The following is a 15,490-nucleotide window of genomic DNA, read 5'->3' as shown; positions in this document are numbered from 1 at the left end:
CTGATGAGTCAATTAACTACTGTGTTCAAACTATCATTTCATCATTTTTAAAGAACAGTAGAATCAATAGTCAACGAGCTTTATTTGTAAGCAAGACTGTAGGCTTTCTGGGTTGAACAAAACAGAGAAAGCCATAGTGTAGAGAATGGAATTAATAAGCAAACCATTCTAGCATGACAGCCGATGATAGTATTTCTGGGGAATATGAATTTTGGGGCAAGAGGTCAAGTTCGTAACTGGGCAGAATAAGTTATGAGAAAAAAAGAGGCTAGTAAAAAGGTTATCCTCATGATTCTCCCCCTTCAGGAAATATAATTCAGTGGGAAAAGATGTGGTTTGTTATGTTTTCTGTTCTGTAATGGTCTCTGTTTGATAGGTCTTAGTGATTCCTTTTCCCTTTCCTACACTTTTCCTACTTCCTCTCTGGCTACCAGGAAGGTTGGTCAGTGTGATTTAGGAAATATAATCTCTGCTTTAACACTGGTAATTCTGCTACAAAGTGGCTTGTAGAGATACTCAGCTCCGAGTTTGTTGGCATGCTGGGGAAACTGAAACACTGATGTTAGAAAGAGGGGCCAGGGGACAGTCCAATGAGAAGAGAGTTTGGACCCAGCAGAACTAGGACCTGATGGCATATTTGGAAAGATGACGGACAGTGGGTGTCAGCTAGTGGTGGCTGCACAAAGCTTGCACCTTAGTAAGTTTACAGAGCGTCACTGATGGCCAACCTTTGCTATCCAAGTCACATGTTGGCATCTGCGCTATTCAGAGTTTGTGTTCAAACAAGCAAATGAAATAAAGACCTACTTTGGCAAGCTTGAGCATAAAAGAAACTTACTAAATAACATTAGACTCACAGCATCTCCAGTACTGTCGGAGAACCTGGCTTGGAGTCTGTGCCAATGGGAACAATGCCCAAAGGAGATATCAGAATGGTTTCTGTGCAGAAACCGTTGCAGCCACTGGTTATGTAAGGTAACTGCTCAAGGCTTTTGCCTATTTTTCTGTTATATTAACCTTTCTTTTTAAAACTTACTTGGGGAAGTTTTTTAAAGAATGTGGATATTAATTCTTTATTGATTTTATGGATACCAAATGTTTCCATATTATAGTTTTAGCTGTTTTTATTTTATTTTATTTTTTCATTTAAAAAATACTGTCTACTTAGGGACCAATTACATTGAATCAAGCTTGGTGATTGTGTTTTCTAAATCCTCTATATCCTTGTTGAGGTTTTGTTTTTTGGCTTATCTTACCCGTTACTGAGAAGTGTATTCAGGTCTATCATTCAGTATGATTGTGGATTTGTCTCTTTCTCTTCAGAGCTGTCAGTTTTTTCTATGTATATTTTTCGGCAACATTATTGAGTAGCAACATATTTATAACTGTTTTCCCTTTCTGGTGACTTGAACATTTTATTTTTCAGTAAATACCCTTATATATAGTAGTGCTTATTTCTTTTAAAAATATTTTTTTAATCTGGTAATACCATACCAACTGATGCACTAATATTCTTTTGGTAGAAATTTGTCTGGTATATATTTTTCTGTACTTTTATTTTCACCTTCCTGTTTTCTTAAGTTTTAGATATATTCCTCATAATAGTATATAGTTGGATTTTAAAAGTCTAGTGAGACAGTCTTTGGTTTTTAGCATTTAGTCTGCTTATATTCATATGATTGCTGATTTGTTTAGAGTCTGATACAAGGTTTTACTCTATATTCCTTCATTTCCAAAGTATGCTGTATTCTTTTTCTCTTTTCCCTTTTAGTTTCTTTAGATTGATTTTCTTCTCTTTATTTACTGGTTATCCTAAAATTACACACACAAATTTAAAATATCAGAGTCCAAAGTGAATGATAACAAGGACCTTATTACACAATGAATCCATTAACTTCTCCCCATGTTCTATGCTATTACTTTCATGTATTTTCAATCTATCTTGTTTTTATTTTTTTAGATTTTATTTATTTATTTGAGAGAGGGAGAGAGAGAGAGAGTGCACCTGAGTGGGGGGTAGGGGCAGAGGGAGAGAGGAAGCAGACTCTACTGAACAGAGAACCCAATGTGGGGCTTGATCTCAGGACCCTGAGATCATGACCTGAGCCAAAGGCAGATGTTTAACCAACTGAGTCACCCAGGCATCCCTAACTTGTTGCTTTTAAACTAACACCAGGTTATTAGTTTTTATGGAATGTAACTTTAGATTTTCTCTGCTTCTTACTCATCCTTCTATGTGGTTTGACTTGCCATCTGCCTGACATGTATCTTTGAGAATTTTCCTTTTCTTTCTTCTGCTGGTGGTAAATTTTTTGTTTTTGTTTTTTTAGAAATTATATTTGCTTCATTCTTGGAACCAATATTTCTGGGTAAAAAATTTTTGGTTGGCCATTACTTTATCTGACAGTGAAGATCAATACACTGTCTTTAATTTATAATACAACTGTTGGAAAGATAGTTGTATATTTGTTACTTTTTAAAAAAGATTTATGTATTTATTTTAGAGAGAGAGGGAAAGAGAGAAAGAGAGAGTGGGGGGGGGTCCAGAGAGAAAGAGAGAGAGTCTTAAGCAGACTCTGTGCTGAGCATGGAGCCTGACGTAGGGCTTGATCTCACAACCCTGTGATCCCGACCTGAGCCAGAACCAAGAGTTTGAAGTTTAACAGACTGAGCCACCCAGCTTCTCCAATATTTGTCACTTTTTTAAAAGATAATCTGTCTGTTTACTTGGCAGCTTTCCAGATTTTCTCCTTGTTTTTGATGTTCTTCAGTTTCATGATAATGTCTTGATGTGGATTTCTTTTTAAATATCCCACTTGAGGTTCACTGGTTTCTCTGAATCTATGCATTAATATCTTTCCTAAATTAGTGTCCAATATTCCTTGAAATATTGCTTTTGCTGAACTTTTCATTTCAGTTTAGACTTCAGTGAACTGTGTGCTACACCCCATCCTTTCAACTTTTTGTCTTACCTTCTCTTCTTTTTTTTTTTTTTTTTTGTTTTAATGTTGTTCATTGGATAATTCCAACAAAACCCACCTTCCGGTTTATTAATTCTGTCTTCAGCTATGTCTAATCTGTTATACATTTACTCACTTAATTTTAAATTTTAATTCTTATAGCTTTCCTTTCTAGATGATCTATTCTGTTATTTTTAAAATACTTTAATTCTCTATGCATTATTTTAAACTTATCTTTTACTCCTTTAAAGATTATCAAGTAAAAGAATTTTATATTTCATACTTGATTATCCCAATGTTTAAAATCTTTGCAAGGCCTCCTTTTCTATTGTTTCTGTGGGCTGTCAGTCAAGTGACTTTTTCTTCTTTGCTTTCTGAGTTTTAATTAAGAGGCATTTTTAAAAATATTTTTTTATTCTTTTTGAGACCTAAAGTGATGTATTTTCTGCAGATAGTATTGCATTTGTTTCTGCCTGGTACTTTGGGTCAGTAAAATTTGCAGGATTTCTTTGATTTATTAATGACTTGAGATTATTTTGGATAATACAGGTAATGTGATTCAGAATTACAAATCTTTTTGCTTATAGTTACAAGGGTCATCTTCCAGTTACAGCTTTTCTGGTTGCAATTGATCTTTTGGACCCCACTCCATTTTCTATTGGCAACACAATTTTCTTTGTTGCCTCCTGGAATAGAATGTCACTTGGGTTTACTTTTGCTTCACATTAACACTGAGGGTACAGCCCTTTGGGATCTCAGATCTATAATGGTGAATCTCCTATTAGAACCTCCATTTGAGGGGTGCCTGAGTGGCTCAGTTGGTTAAGTGTGTGCCTTCAGCTCAGGTCATGATCCCAGGGGCCTGGGATTGAGCCCCCGCATCGGGCTCCCTGCTCAGCAGGGAGTTTGCTTCTCCCTCTCCCTCGGCCCCTCCCCCTGCTCATGCTCTCTCTCTCTCTCTCTCTCTCTCTCTGTCAAATAAATAAATAAAATATTAAAATAAAAAGAACATCCATTTGGGGGGCACTAAGTTTTGTCTTCTCTCCCAAGTACTATGAAGGACTATGAAAATATAAACTAACTTTATCCATATTTGAAAAATGCTTTTAGACTATATCTGGCTTCAGAAATCTGTTTATTTCCCCGAATTTCAAGCTTTGCTTGTATATTGTACTTAGTATTTCCTTATTTTTGGCAGCACTTTTAGCTTTGAAAAGAAGTCATATATATTTTGTCTAATCTGGGTCTTTCATTGTCTTTAGTGAGAGGGTGTATCTAACCAGTCATATTGTAAGAGACAAGGCTGAGAAGAGGAAGATAGAGGATGAAGGGTATCATCTCACTAAAATTAAAATCTGCATTTCATTGGGTATGTAAATCAGGTCTTTTCTTAATCCTGCTTTATCACAGATAATTGAGTATGAAGCATTTTTATTAGCCCATAAGTGGCCCTAGACAAAATGTGTCCTTCATCAATATTGGCCTGCAATATGGAGGATTTTCTTAAGTTTCTTATTCAAAACCCATTTGTTTTTCTTAACATACATATAGCCTAAATTCCTTTAATCCTTCCTCATGTTTGTCTTTGATCTATCTGTCAAAAGATTACAAACCTTCTGGAAAAGGGCAAGAGTTCCAGCCATTATAGTGTAGTATCACTAATATTGAAAACTATTTCCGTGATGTCTCTTGTTTTTATGATTGTTGATATTTTGCATGTGTGTGCTTTGCTTTTGGTGAGCATTTCAATGAAAAAGAGCTCTGCTATTTGTCTGTTTATTTTTGCAAAGGATTTGCCCAAAAACTACGAGCACCCAAATGGAGTTTCCTGATCTTTAATGATTTTCTGCAAAAATCACTTATTTCAAGTGTGATATATATTTTCTATAACATGCCTATCTTTGACTCATTTATTTTCGTGGTCTGGACATTGGAGGTATTTTCAGATGAGATTTAACTGCCAATATTTTTGTGACAAGGACCATTCCTTTTCTGTTGTTAATTTCGTTGTCCAAAAGAATCAACTGGAAGTGGATTTATTCACTTTACTATTGTATTTGGTATCACTCTAACATTGTCAGAAAGCAGATTTTGGTGTCTTACTACTCAGTCTGAAAACTGGGCCCTTTTCCTTTGCCTTCCCATTAGCCTGTCCTAGTGTAAGCTTCCTTAATGGCACGTTCTGTATGAATTTCCTGTAGTTACTGTGACAAATCACGACAAATGTCTTTGCTTAAGACAACACACATTTCTTGTCTTAACGGGTCTGGAGGACAGACATCTGAAATCAGTTTCCCTAGGCTAAAATTAAGGTGGTCGCTTGGAAGTTCCAGGCAGAGACTCTGTTTTCATGCCTTCTCCATTTTTCTAGAACTGCATTCTCTCCCTCACTCCATTTCCATTTCCAAAGCCAGAAGTGTCAGGTTGCATTCCTCTGTGTCAGATCTCACACTGCGTCTCTCTAATAAAGACGTTTGTTACTGCATTTAAGGCCCTCCTGCATAATCCGGGATAATCTCTCCATCTCCAAATTCTTAACTCATTCACATCTGCAAAGTCCCTTTTGCCATATAAGGTAAGATTTATAGTTTCCAGGGCTTCGGACCAGGATACTTTGGGGTGCCATCACTCAACCGACCGCATCTGTCGTTCCCTTGCTTCCCCTCGGCTGCCACAGTTGTTAGCAACCCCTTTGGTTTGCTTTGCTCTAACAAGATACGAAAGTCACTGTACAAAGACTGAAACTCCTAGTAGCCGAAACTGACAATGATCCTTTCATTTCTCCATTTCATCTTATGTGGAGCCACCTATTTTCTTCTGTTCTCAGATATAATGTCTTGTAATTTCAAAATGGACTGGAATAGGCTTCCAAAGTTGAAATAATGAATATTACCTCTCCAATGTAGTTGATTCTAACTGCCTTATTACCAGCCACTGAAAATGAGGTCCAGTAAATTCAGCGAGTGTACTAGTTTCCTTCTCAATTGAGATCCCTGGTGGCTTTGTGTATGCATGCCCAGCTCAGCGTGCACAGGCAGGGTTGTGGTGTGTGTATGGGGGTGTATCATTAATGGCAGAAGATGAGGCATTGAGCCTGATAGGAGCCACATGGTAATCACACATACAGGATTAGGTGTTGATATACAAATTAACAATAACATATAAATGATTTAGGTCCTAACTCCTCTGGGTTACCTAGTAAAATGCAAAAAGCAACAGGAAGTCAGGTTTCCTAAAAATGTAGATCATTCAGTCAAAAAAACAAACAAACAAACAAAAAACCCAGGAAAATCACGGAGCAAATTGGGACAAGTTGTTAACCCTTCTCATAATCCACTTTTCCCTAACTTCTAGATAACCTCCCGTTTCTAAAGTTCCCTGATTGTGTAAACAAACAAACCAACAAACAAAAAACCAAAAACAAAGACCATTCAGTCATGAGGTTGGATTTGGGAGCATCAGCTTAAGGGAAACACTCAGATCTGAAGTTCTCATGAAGGGCCTATGTCAGGCGGGACGCTTATGGTTTGTGATCTGTGCTGACAATCCTGCTAAGGATGTTTTCAGGGTTGTCTTCCCTCACTGCTGAGGGCCTTTGGCCTTCCAAAAACCTATGTAACTGAAGTGGTTTTCCTTTAGAGCTCTCTTCCTTATCTGGAAGAAACTATCCCCTTTGTCCTTTACTTTTTTGAAGCCATACTTATATTTTACAAACACAGAACGCTGGGTAAATTCTAATCGCACAGAAAAGTGAAGGGACTCATTCACATTCTAAAGTTGGTAAATGCCCTAGTAAGGGTAGAACAGCGTTTCCAGCTATCTAAGCAAGTGTTCTCTGCGTGCTCCCCCTAACCTACAAACATCAAATGATGAAGAAAAGGATACAATTCACTTCCTGCCTCTGATATCCTGCAGTGAATACAGGTTGTTAGCACATGTGAAAGGAAGACATTTAGCAGAAGAAATGGCATATGGAACCCTTGCAAACGTTATTTTGCAGTGGATTATGAATTAACCCTGGGTTTCCTTTTTTCCTTAATTTACATGTTTTAATGGTGCCAGCATTTCATTTATATTTGGAACATTTTCATGTTTCTTGAAATATTGTTAGCATAATACATATCTGAGAAAAAGAATCATTCTTTTAAAATATTTTTTTTTAATCTAGCTTTTTCATTTTCTTCTCTGAGAAAGTCAGACTCGAAATTAGCCTACGCTGGTAAAGCATGATGTGCTGTCTGGTATTTTCTGTGGTTTTAACTCCAGTTAATCTGCCAAGCCTGTTTTCAAGGTATTAGAGGTCATTTTGAGGAAATGAAACAAGTAGAATATTGAAAAAGGATAAAGTTATGTCATTAAGGGTGGTATATTAGTAAAGCCGTTATCCTTAAGTATTTATGAGGACTTTGATTGTTGACATATTTCAGTCCCTGCAGATATTCACCTAATGAATAAGTAGGTTCTAGTAAAAGAAAGTATTTTGTAGGCATGGGTGGATAACTTTGCTTCTCTAGCCAGAAAGCTACACTAGAAAGTGCCATGAGAGTCAGATGATCAGATGGACCCTCTGTTTACAGGACTACATATGAGTGCAGTTAGTGTTATGCTGGCTCAGAGAAGGCACTTAACAGGTTATAAACAAACAAATCTTTGGCGTAAGGTACGATACTTGGAAATGGTTGCTTTTCTTAGTAAGTTAGGAGAACTGACATAGGGAATTGAATAAATAAATATGTCTTTGCCCTGATAAGTTTATTTCATTTTTGTCTGCATAATTAACAACAGCAATAACAAAGGAAAATGACTAAGGACCCAACATGAAATCAAGCAAACATATATTAGCAAGATGGGATAATTAGTGTCTAAGTGAATTATGTCAATACATGAAAATATATTATACATTAATATAGAAGGAATGGATAAATTGGCATGAATTTATCACCACTATTAGAAACATACATTAATTAATGCTGAGATAGCTTCATTTTACTATCATTTTTATGAGACAATTCTTATTTATTTTCATCAAATAAAAATAATATTACAATTTAAAATTTAAATAGTTAAGTTTTTAAAATATTGTTATTTGAGTATGTAAAAATGTTTAGCAGTTCATTTAGGGACCTTATAAAAATAATACCTTAGTATTATTGTAGAGCTTTTTTTATTTTAACTACAACTACTTACCCAGCATACTTTCTTATTCCCCCCTTAATCCGATGTTCCTTCCATTGGACAATGTTTCTGCAAAAATGCAGATACTACCGGCATCAGATGGAAGTTCAAATCTTTTTTTTTTTAAGATTTTATTTACTTGACAGAGAGAGACAGTGAGAGAGGGAACACAAGCAGAGGGAGTGGGAGAGGGAGAAGCAGGCTTCCCACCAAGCAGGGAGCCCGATGTGGGGCTCGATCCCCTGACCCCGCGATTGATCTGAGCCAAAGGCAGAGGCTTAACTGACTCAGCCACCCAAGCGTCCAAGAAACATTCTTAAAAGGGCCTCAAGAAGATTTGAACTTCCATGTGGCACCTGGGTGGCTCAGTCGTTAAGTGTCTGCCTTCGGCTGAGGTCATGATTGCAGGGTCCAGGAATCGAGCCCCATATTGGGCTCCTTGCTCAGCGGGGAGCCTGCTTCTCCCTCTGCCCCTGCTTATGCTCGCACTCTCTCTTTCTGACAAATAAATTAATAAAATGTTTAAAAAAATAATATTTTTTCTTCACTAAAATATCAAGTTATCTTAGTTGTAGGGATTTAAATGTCTTTTCTACCCTACTTTCAGCTACCTAAAAGCACGCTCAAGAGAGAAATATTAGTAGACATTTTCTTGAGATGTACATTAAGTTTCTGACTTCAAAATTTGACACAGTAAGAGAATTATATAGAGCATAATGTCTCTTCTGAATGTGTCCCTATTTAAAGATCAGAATAATTGCAAATTATAATTTAAAATGGTCTCACAAATCATTTAATTTTACTAATGCCTATTAATACTAAATTACATGCCTAAGCATATAAGCTAGTTAGTATTAGAGCTGCGAGTAAATCTCAAATTTTCTTATGCTTTAATGCAGTGCTTTTCCCATTATGTATGATTTGTACCTAAATTGATATGTGCGTTTTTGTATTTGACATTTTGTGATGATTGAGATTATATCATTGAAAACTGATCCTCATCCATATAAAAGATGCAGAAGAAAGTAGAGTCTTGCAGAAATACAGATTGGTGGATCAAAACACTGGGGCATTTGATTTGGCTCAGAGTTTATTGGCAGTGAAAACTGAGGGGGAAATGAGATTGAATTACAGAGCTTCTATTTTCTGGCAACAGAGAACCTATATACATTCATTTAGAAAGACTGTATTTTCTTGAAAAGTGATTTTGACATGGAATATATGAGAAAAGTGGGAAGAGAATATTTTCGGAGCACCTACTATGTTCCAGGTATTACATTAACGACTCTATGTATGCCATTTGATTTAATTTTCATGAACACCCCACAGGGAGGAATAATCACAGTTTTATATACAAAAAGACTGAGCCTCAGAGAGGTTAAACTAACTGCCAGTTACTTCCCCTTAACACCTACTAATCCCCATCACTAGTAAGTGACAAAGCCAAGATTTGGACTACACTTGTCTCAGGTGAGTGATGGGAAGGCAGGGAGGTACTTAGGTGCTATGAAGATTTTTCAAGGAATGCACATAGAATCAATTTGTTCACAAGCATTTTCTCTATGTGTACAAAATAAATTTTAGGTCTTACAAATGCATGTACTCTTTTTAATGCTTTTTGCATTGATAAAATGCATATTTAGATGCATTACTGATATCTAGTAGATTTTTTATTGCACATTTTCATAATCAAGGTATTCAATATACACTTACAGTTGGGTAGAGGGTCACAAGACTTTTTTAGTGCTCACAGATTAGAAACTGTTAACAAACTTCAATCAATTATTGATCATTTATTGGACACCTATTGAACTGTACCAAGCAACTGTACCAAGTGGGCACAGTGGAATGAAGACTATATGAGGTATATTTCCTCAACAAAGGAAGCTTAACATCTACTTGTTAACATATATAAACAATTTAGATATCAATATCAGAAAATATATAATCAATATAAACTATGTGGTACTTTATTAGAAGTTGAATAAAAATGTGGAAGAAAAGAGAAGAGGACTTCCAGTGTCAGATCTAGCATGTGAGGAGCTTAGAAGTCACCATTCTGTCCTCACAACAAATGAAAAGCTGAAAAAAACTGAAAAGTCAAAAACTCTTCTTAGATATGCTGTAGAAGTGAGATCACAGGGCAAACTCCTGCCCCCCCCCCAAATTGGAGAGATGAACAAGTGGTTAAGAGAATCACAACTTTTGTCAGCAGACACTCCATGGGGAGCCAGTGTTGGGGCAAATGAATCTGAACTGTACTTGACAAATTGCTGAAGGCTCAGAGTAGACAAGCCTGAGAGTTAAAAACTCCAAGCACTCCCGGTGATGGTGGTGTGGGGGTTGTCTCCCAGTTTGGTGAGTTTTACCTTTGGTCTCTACGTGATTCTTGCAGTAAATCCCAGAGAAAAATCCCCTTGTGCTTCTGGCAGGGGGAAGGAAAAAATAATCATCTTGAAATACTCCAGGGCGTTCTGTTCTTAAAACAAGACTTGCCCTCAGGAGAAGCTATTTTTTACCAGAGTCTAATCCGCTGAGGTTTTTGCAGAGCTTAACCAAACTGAGGGTAGGGAAATACTCAACCTCAGCAGGCTCTAGCCTTCCACATGGGAGAAGAGAATTGCCCAATTCTTGCACTTCTGAACACACTGTTTGACCTAAAGAGGGGGAAACTGAAAAACACTGTTGAAGTTCATAGTCTAGGGGTACAACTTCACCAAAAGACTGAGATTAATCATAGGACTATGCCGTGCTTCCTCTACCCCCAAACAGTACCACTACATTATTAAAAACCTATTTGCCACAGTTCCTTCTACCCAGTACATCATGTCCTCATTTCAATAAAAAATTACAAGACATGCTAAAAAGAAAAAGCTGTTCGAGGAAACTGAACCAGCATCAGAACCAGAATCAGATATGGGAGGAATGTTGTAATTACAAGACCAAGAATCTAAAAAGCTGTGATTGATATGCTAAGGGCTTTAATAAGAAAAGTAGACAATGTGTAAGAACAGATGGATAATGTAAGCCATCAGATGGAAATTCTAAGAAAGAATGAAAAAATAAATGCTACTGATCAAAAACATTGTAACAGAAATGAAGAATGCTTTAGAGGGGCTCACTAGGAGACATGACATGGCTGGGAAACAATTTCTAAGCTTGAGGAAATCTCAATTGAAACCTTTAGAACTGAAACACACACACACACACAAAAGAAGACTGAAGAAAAAGAAAAAGAACAGAATATCCAATAGCTGTGAGACAACTCCAAAAGATATAACATACATGTCATGAAAACACCAGAAAGGGAACAAAGTGAGAAATGAACAAAAATATTTAAAACAATAATGAATGAGGATTTACCCAAAATTAATGTTGGACACCAAACCACAGATCCAGGAAACTCAGAGAACATCAAATAGTTTAAAGGCAAACAAAACCACACCTAACTATATCAAATACAAACCTCAGGACATCAGAGATTAAAAAAAAAAAAAATTTAAAGAAGCCAGAGGAAAAAATAATAACCTCACCTATATAGGAACAAAGATAAGAATTATATCTGATATTTCCTCAGAAACATTGAAGCAAGAAGAGAGTGGAGTGAAATATTTATGGTGTTGAGAGAAAAAAAAACGCCACAAATGTAGAATTTTGTACCCTATGAAATTATCTTTCCAAACTGAAGGAGATATAAAATCATTATTAGACAAATAAAGATTGAGGGAATTTATTTCCAGTAGACTGTCTTGTAAGAAACACTAAATGAATTCTTCAGGGAGAGAAAAATTATATAGGTTAGAAATTTGGATTGACATAAAGAAAGGAAGTGCATCAGAGGAAGAATAAGTGAAGATAAGATAAAAACTTTTATTTTTCTTATTTTTAACTAATCTAACAGACAAGTTTGTTCAATATAATAATAGCAACAATGTATTCTTTTATATATATGCACATATGCTTTTGTATAAGTGAAATGAATAACCACAATGATAAAAGGGATGGAAAAGGGAGGAATCAGGAATATTTTGTTATTATAAGGTACTTGAACTATCCATGAGGTGGTATAGAGATATTTGAAAGTGGATTTGGGTTGGTTGTAAATGTATTTTACAATATCTATAGCAACCACTTATAAAAAGTGAAAAAAGAAGTATAACTGATACATAAGAATGGGAAGATGGAATCATAAAATGCTCAATTCAAATCATAAAAGGCAGAAAGAGATGGAAAACAAAATAAGAGCAAATAATAACAGCCACAGATAGAAAATGATAGCAAATATGGTAGATAGCAATCCAAATATATCAATAATCATTTTGAATATGAATGGACTAAATGCACCAATTAAAACAGATTGTCAGGGTGGATCAAAACTAAGACCAAACTACATGTTGTTTGCAAGAAACTCACTTTAAAAATATAAAGACACATAGAGATTATAAATAGATGGATAGAGAAAAATTTTAAATGCTATACAAATGAAAAGAAAGAAGGAGTAGCTATCTTAATCCCAGACAGAGCAGATTACACAGCAAGAAAAGTTATCAGGCATAAAGAGGGGTGTTACATAATGATAATGATGTCAATTCTCTGAGAAGACATTATCCAGGATGCCTGGGTGGCTCAGTCGGTTATGCGTCTACCTTTGGCTCAGGTCATGATCCCAGGGTCCTGGGATCCAGTTCCATATCAGGCTCCTTGCTCAGCAGGGTGCCTGCTTCTCCCTCTGCTTGTGCTCTCTCCCTGCCCCTGACAAATAAATAAATAAAATCATAAAAAAAAGATATAACAAACCCTAATGTGCCTAATACCAGTGTATCAAAATAATGTGAGGCAAAAACTGATAGAATTATAAGGAGAAATAGGTGAATCCACTATTAGAGTTGGAGGCTTTAACACCCCTCTCTCAGAAATGGACAGATTCAGCAGGCAGAAAATCAGTAAGGACATTGTTGAATTCAACAACATCACCAATAAACTTGATATAATGGACATATATAGACTACTGCATCCAACCCAGTAAAACACATATTCTTCTCAAGCTCACATGGGACATTCACCAATATGAACCACATTCTGTTCCATAAACCACACCTTAACAACATTAAAATAAAAGACATATAATTTCTGCATTCAGAGAGAGCATAATGGAATTAAACTAGAAATAGATAATAGAAAGATAATTGGAAAATCCCCCCACACCGACACACTTCTAAATAACACATGGGTCAAAGAAGAAATCTGAAGAAATATTAAACAATGTTTTGAACTAAATGAAAATGAAAATGCAACTTATCAAAATTCATGGAATGCAGCAAAAGCAGTGCTTAGGGGGATTTTATAGCATAGTTTAGAAACAAAGGACAATCTGAAATCAATTATCTAAGCTTTCACCATAGGAAACTAGAAAAAGGGGAGCAAATTCAGTATAAAATAAGTGGAAGAAAAGAAGTAATAAAAATTAGAGCAGAAACCAATGGAAGCAAAAAGTGGAAGTTAAAGAAAAAAATCAACAAAACCACAATTGTTTCTTAAAAAATCAATAAAATTGAGAATCCTCTAGCCAAGGTAACCAAAAAGAGAGAGAGAGAGAGAGAGAGAGAGAGAAAATTACTAATATTAGATCATTCCAGATCCATGGAGAACTAAAGGATAATAAAGAAATACTATGAACAACTTTTTGCTCACAAATCTGATAACCTAGATGAAATGGACCAGTTCCTTGAAAGACCCAATCTGCCAAAACTCACACAAGAAGAAACAGATGATCAGGATAAGCATATATCTCTTAAAGAAATAGAATCAATAACTAATAACCTTGCAAAACAGAAAGCACCAGGCCCAGATGGGTTAACAGGAGAATTCTACCAACATTTAAAAAGAAATTATACCAATTCTCTACAATCTCTTCTAGAAGACAGAAGCAGAGGGAATACTTCCTAATTCATTTTAGGAGGCCACCATTACCCTAATATAAAAAATCAGACAAAGATATTACAAGAAAAACCTGCAGACCAGTATCTTTCATGAACATAGATGCAAAAATCCTTAACAAAATATTAACAAATAGAATTCCACAATGTATAAAAAGAATTATGCATTATGACCAAGTGTGATTTATCCCAGCTGTACAAAGCTATTTCAACATTTGAAAATCAGTTAATGTAATTTATCAAATCAACAAGCTAAAGAAGAAAAACCACCATGATCAAATAAGTAGATACAGAGAAATCTTTTGACAAAATCCAATACCCATTCATGGTGAAAACTCTCAGTAAACCAGGAATAGAGGGGAGATTTCTCAGCTTAATGAGGAAGTTATGATGTTCCTTATTTACAAAAAACCCTACAGCTAACATTATCCTTACTGATGAGAAACTAGACATTTTCCTACTAAGATTAGGGACAAGGCAAGGATGTTTCCTCTCATCGTTGCTTTTCAAAATCATACTGGAAGTCCTAGCTAATGCAGTAAGACTAGAAAAGGTAATTATTGTATACTGACTGGGAAAAAAGAAGTAAAACTCTGTTTGCAGGAAACATGATCGTCTATGTAGATTATCTGAAAGAATCAACAACAATGAAACACTCCTGGAACTAATAAGCAATTACAGCAAGGTTGCAGGATACCAAATTAATATACAAAAGTCAATTGTTTTCCTTTATACCAATAATGAACATATGGAATCTGAGATTAAAACACAATACCATTTCCATTACCTTCAAAAATTAAATACTTAGGTATAAATCTAACAAAATATGTTCAAAATCTATATGATAAAAATTATAAAACCCTAATGAATGAAATCAAAGAACTAAATAAATGGAATGATATTCCATATTCATGGATATGAAGACTCAATATTATCAAGAAGTCAGTTCTTCCCAACTTGATCTGTAGATTCAGTGAAATCCCAATCAGAATTCCAGCAAATTATTTTGTGGATATCAACAAAGTTGTTCTAAAGATTTAGGTGAAGAAGCAAAAGACTCAGAACAGCAACACAGTATTGAAGGAGAGAAGCAAAGTTGGGTTACTGACACTATCCAACTTTTAAGACTTACCATAAAGCACAGCAATCAAGACAATGGTGAGATCAATCAAAAATTAATCAAGACAACCAAGAGGTGAAATGCCAGACAAATAAATCAATTGAATATAATGGACAGCCAAGAAATAGACCTACTTAAATATGTCAACTGATCTGTGACAAGGAGTAAAGGCAGCATAATGGAGCAGAAGTAATCTATCCAACAAATGGTGCTGTAAGAACTGGACATCCACATGCAAAAGAATGGATCTAGAAACAGACTTTACACCCTTCGCCAATGAATACAAAATCAACTCAAAT

This window comes from Eumetopias jubatus, unplaced genomic scaffold (assembly GCF_037043125.1).
Source record: "Eumetopias jubatus isolate StellerSeaLion01/CBP00866 unplaced genomic scaffold, mEumJub1_p1.0 scaffold_6, whole genome shotgun sequence".
NCBI lineage: Eukaryota > Metazoa > Chordata > Mammalia > Carnivora > Otariidae > Eumetopias > Eumetopias jubatus.
The sequence above is the reverse complement of the archived record's forward strand: the minus strand, read 5'-3'. Positions refer to the sequence as shown.